This window comes from Lactuca serriola, chromosome 3 (assembly GCF_051521515.1).
Source record: "Lactuca serriola cultivar US96UC23 chromosome 3, Lser_US96UC23_V15, whole genome shotgun sequence".
In the NCBI taxonomy this organism is placed as follows: domain Eukaryota; kingdom Viridiplantae; phylum Streptophyta; class Magnoliopsida; order Asterales; family Asteraceae; genus Lactuca; species Lactuca serriola.
Genome location: NC_136410.1, coordinates 80,492,360 through 80,497,843, shown reverse-complemented (window position 1 = coordinate 80,497,843; position 5,484 = coordinate 80,492,360).

Below are 5,484 nucleotides of genomic sequence, written 5' to 3'. Positions count from 1 at the left end.
GTTTTTCAATGAATTGCATTGTAAGGACAAATTTTTTCCGCAATAAAATAAATTTTGATTTTATATTATTTATTTATCCTTGCAATGGCGTATATGAAAAATTGATGTTTGAATGTTTCTATTATTAGCAATAATGGATTTGGTTCTTATTATGTTATTTGTGGAAATGTCGAAGAATTTACCGAATAAGGAAAGTTTCTCATCACCCAAGTTTCATTTGGACAGAAACTTGGAATCATGCAACTTGGTTGCACGATGAATGAAAAGTTTCATATTTGGAAAGTAGACTAATTCATTGACAAAGTGTCAAGTGAAGGACTAGGAGATCGAATACACAAAGTTGCATGTTGATCAAGTCCACCATAAGAGTAACAAAGATATTCGTCATTATTTACTAAAGGTTTAGTAAATATGATTATACTTATAAGATTAAGTGTAATTCGGAATTGATTAAAAAAGGTTTAAATCAATAGCAAAACGAATAAGAAGAATCAAGTAGGCAGAAAGGTAAAAGTTTCTCCATTCTAAGAAGAAGGGAGAGTACCTTTTATGCTTTATGATAGGTCTTAATGATTAAGAACCATATCTCAATTGATCCTCTAAGTGAGTCTTAGTACAATTGCATGTCAAAGAAGAGGATTCAAGAATTGAAGAAATGGTTAAATCAAGAAGTCAATCATACTTCGTTCCAAAACAAGTCTTAGAGTTAAGATTGTGACATTGAGTGAAAAGTATTAAGAGGGTTTATAACATTCAGAAAATGTGGAAAGTTGTGATGTCTTGGATAAGACAAAGACCAACTAAGACCAATTTATGAAGTGTTTTGATAAAAACTACACTAACTCTTGAATATTTGGTTGTCAAGAAATGTTTATTGACAAGAGAATCTTATATGTCAAGGAGTCAGTGGGAGTCTTAATGATCTTGAAAGGTTTCAAGAACAAATCAAAATAGACCTTATCGATCATCACTAGCACACGAGTTGAGGTTTACAACCTATCGTGTTGACATTATTTTGTTTCTGTGTCGTTCCAATTAAGTTAATTATGCATGTGAGTTCTATGAGTTCTCATTTGAATGCATAAAAGGCAAGGACCTTGATCAATGAAAAGTACATTGATAGGAAAAGGTGAGCTGCTTAACTACTTGGAAGACATGGTGGGCAACTGTGTTACCATAAGGCAAGAAATCAAGATTAAGAAAGTTCGATCCATATGAGTTTGAATTTGTCGTAAACTTTGGTTTTGACAAATTCACATGGATAGGAACACATACACCATTAAAATCTAAGTGTCATAAGATTTCCTCCTTCATGAAAATGACTGTGAGGAAATACTTTCACCAAGAGAGATTTTAAAAGGATAGTGATTGTGGAAATTGAATTCTCGAATTCGATTATGGTTACGGTATCCCTTTCCATGATTCGAATTGTGAGATTTGGCAATTAGTCTGAATTGTTTAGACACACATATGAGCTATCTAAGGGAAAGGTGTATAAGCCTTAATAAAAGATTATTAAAAGCATTAAGTATTAGAAACATGAACTTAAGAAATTCAATAGGTGTTGTTTTTCTGAAAGTTAAGCTGTTTCTGAATACATGTCAAAGCTAATGGGAGCATAAGTGTTATGTTTATAATAATCATCATGATAGTGGGAGCATAAATGTTATGATTGTATGATTATTAAGGAAAGTATTGCAAGTTGGCAATATTAATTATAGAAAACAAGAGTCACTCTTTGCAAAGTTGTAATGATGGAATAGTTGTTTTGCTATAATTAAGGGAGAGAATATTATGCTTTATTTCAAATCTAAAGGCTTAGGTTGTGGAATGTTAATAAATTTAGTCAAAGGTATATAGTGTGTTCTTAAAATTTCAATTATGATTACGGATTTCCTCTTCACAATTCAAATTTTGAGAACATAGCAAATGAAATATTATGGCGGAAGATTGATAAAGTATCAAATCTTTATGTAAGACATTATGCATTGTGTCCCATACGCTTCGGGTATAGGATCGATTGCAAATGCTATAATATTTGACCATTCTAAAATTTTCCAAATGTCTAGCGCATTTAGAGGGAAAATGGACAAGAATCGGTTTTGACTAAGATAATTAAAAAACTATCAAAGGACAATCCAAAGTTCGTCGAGGATTGATCGTTTGTGAGTAGTTGGAAGTATAGTATTGGAAAATATGGAAATATTTCCATATTGGATGGACCATATCGACATTATTATGAATAGATAAGATTCTATTAAGAATGAGTTGTCATATGGAAAATATGGAAGCGTGTCCATATTGGGAATTGAATATTGAAAATCTATGTCTAGATTAGAAACTTTTATGCAAAAGGATGTTCAAAGGAATGTACTTTGAGTGAGAGACATCATATCTAAGGAATTGTCTTGTAACAATCTCCGATAGAGGACTTTGTAATAACATTGGCAATAGTCTTTGTGACCTTGGTGCAGTGACATTACGAAAGGATCATTGCATAAAATGTTAGAATCTAACATATTCCATAAGTGGCAGGAATTCGATATTCTTTCACTTATGAAAAAGGATTAGGAGTTGTGAAATGAGAATAATTGGAAATGTGTTCAATTTGATCTATTTCACAAAGTAAGAACCATAGGTAAACATTGTGTGCATGCTAAGAGCATGGGACAAGTGTTGTAATTCAAGTAAGGAGTTGATTACCCGAAACGACAAATAATGAATAATCGATATGGTGATAAATAAAAGGAGTTTTATTTATACTCAAAGGTTTGAGGCCATATGGGATTAGTATTATTCTTGTGTTTCACTTTGCATGTTTTGACTTCCTGAATAATTTAATTGGTTGAGAACAGTCAAATTATTCGAACAGGCCACAGTCGTTCATATGTTGGAAGTATGTATGAATAAAGACTGTCGTGAATCTGTGTGTGGATTGTCTAAAAGAGTATTAGACATAAGCAAATGTTTGCTGCAACGTTCATGAGTGCTTATGAATATGAATTTGAGCATTGGATTAAACCCATGCTCACTTGGATCACTCCATGGATTGTGTCACGAGTGATTGGTGAGACGATAACATCCTATATTCTTGAAACCGAGATGTGTGAGTTGTATCTTGCAAATCGGTTGCACATTGATAATATGTAAACGCACTAGTAACTTGGTGTTATAAAACATATTGTTGTGTGTGATTTGGTGAGTAAGTGCAAGCAAGCATTGTATCAAAGTTTATCCGTTCCTTTTATTCAAAGTAGGATAAAAGCGATATCTTTGGGCCCCTCAATGATTTAGTGATGACAAACGTAAATGCTCGGCCGGGCTAGGGCTAATTTGATTTGTTCAATTAGTCAGTCGTCATAAATTGGAAGTCGAGAAAAAGTACAAAGAGAATGATTTGAAATCATGTCTTATACGATATCTAGAATGGAGGAATATATGATCCCTTATCTAAAGGACACGCGTATCTGATAGGATCAGAGTTGACAGCGGCTTTGGAAAGCTACGATTGCAGATCAGGATCTGAAGTCATACGCATAATAGTTATTAGACTTATCCAAGTGGGAGGCTGTTGGATTAGTGTCTAAGTCCATAACTATTTTGGTATGTACTTGACCCAATGGTGCATGGTCCTTTTGGGTTGCCTTCACCAAAGCAACTTGATAGGATGAATTATGGAGAGAAATGATTAAATATGATTTATTAATATATTATGAGAATAATATATTAAAGGAGAAATCGTATTGGTTAATTAATATTAGTCAATAATTAATTGATAATTAGTTTTGTGACTAAAAGAGATTAATTAAACTTAAGGGACTGGAATTGTAATTATAAGATAATTGCAATTTGGGCTATGGATTGCCTTATATTAAGGAGTGGACGAATTCTATGGGGAAGCCCATAAGAAATCGTCCAAGGCCTTAAAGAAAGGAGTCCATGGGTTGCTTAGGGCTTAAGCATCCAATTTAGGGTTTCCTTGTTAGATAACCCTAATAACCTCCTATATATATATATATATATATATATATATATATATATATATATATATAGATCCCTTATGACCCAAAAACGTGGCTAAGCATCCTTCTAGGGTTTCACACGTTTTTGGGCAGCCTCCTACATCTCTCGTCTTCATCTTTTTGCTCTTGGTGTTTGTGAACCATTAGAGGAGTGACATTTGTGACTCTAAGCTTTCTAAAGTCAATACAAGGAGGAATTGGGATTGTTATTGCTACATAACAATCAAGGTAATATCTTAAACCTATTCTCATGTTAATATGATTACTTGAATGCTAGAATTAGGGTTTATAGTCTTGGATAATTTGCATGTACAATAGAGAAACCTAGATCCAAGCATTAGGGTTTGTATGAGCACATAGGATGTTCTTAGGACAAAAACCCATCAGATATATCGATCCTTTCAGGGTTATTGCTCGGGTACGCAGGGTGGCATATCGGTTGGAGCTACCCAAAGTGCTCAGTCAGATCTACAAAACTTTTCATGCCTCTTAACTGCGAAAGTGTATGGTTGATGATTATGCAGTGGTTCCTTTGGAGGACATTCAGGTGGATGAGCGCTTGAATTACATAGAGAGACTGATCGTGATTCTACACAAGAAGATGAAGACCTTACGGAACAAGTTTGTGAGTCTAGTAAAAGTGTAATGGCAGCACCAGAAGGGCTTAGAGTGGACATGGGAGCCCGAGGAGGAGATGAGAGAACACTATCCAGAGTTTTTTACAGCAGCGGACTTCAAGGACGAAGTCTGATTCAAGTGGGGGAGAGTTGTAACATCCGATTTTGAGGTAAGCTTTATTTTAACTTGAAGTATAATTTTTGGTGAGTCGCCACGGCATAGGAAGGATGGACATGGCGTGGAGACACAATTTCCAGTCACGAGTCTTTTGACTCCCCATGACGTAGCAAGGAAGGCCACGACATGGCGTCGTTGATGTCTTAAACACTAAATTTTTGGGTTTGCACCCTATTTAAAGGAATGAGGAGACTAGGGTTTGCTCACCCTCAACCTCTACTACCGTCTTTTAACCAGAAGAAAACTATAACTCTTTTCTTCAATTGTTGAAGCTTGCTTGAGTGTTTTGAGAGGTCTTGATGGAAGAAGCAAAAATCGGTAAGCCAAGGATCAGCAAGAAAGCCCCTATCTCCCTTCCTAACTCAGTTCTAGAGCTTTGTAATTGGTCAAGGTTCCACCTTTTTTATTATATAGTACTAGATCTTGCATTTTGTCCCACTTTCTTCTTGATCTTGTTGGTTAGGATGGTGAGACTTCATAAATGTTGTAACTTTACGATTCTCTAGATCATTTGATGTATTTTATGGTTTAGATCTAAAGTTTAGTGGTTTGTTTGAGCCATGCATAAGATCTTGGTCATCAAGCCCTATTTTTTACCTAAGTTGAGTCCAAGACTTGCATTGGACATGCAAGTCTAAAAAGCATCAAACTTTAGGATGGTTTTAGT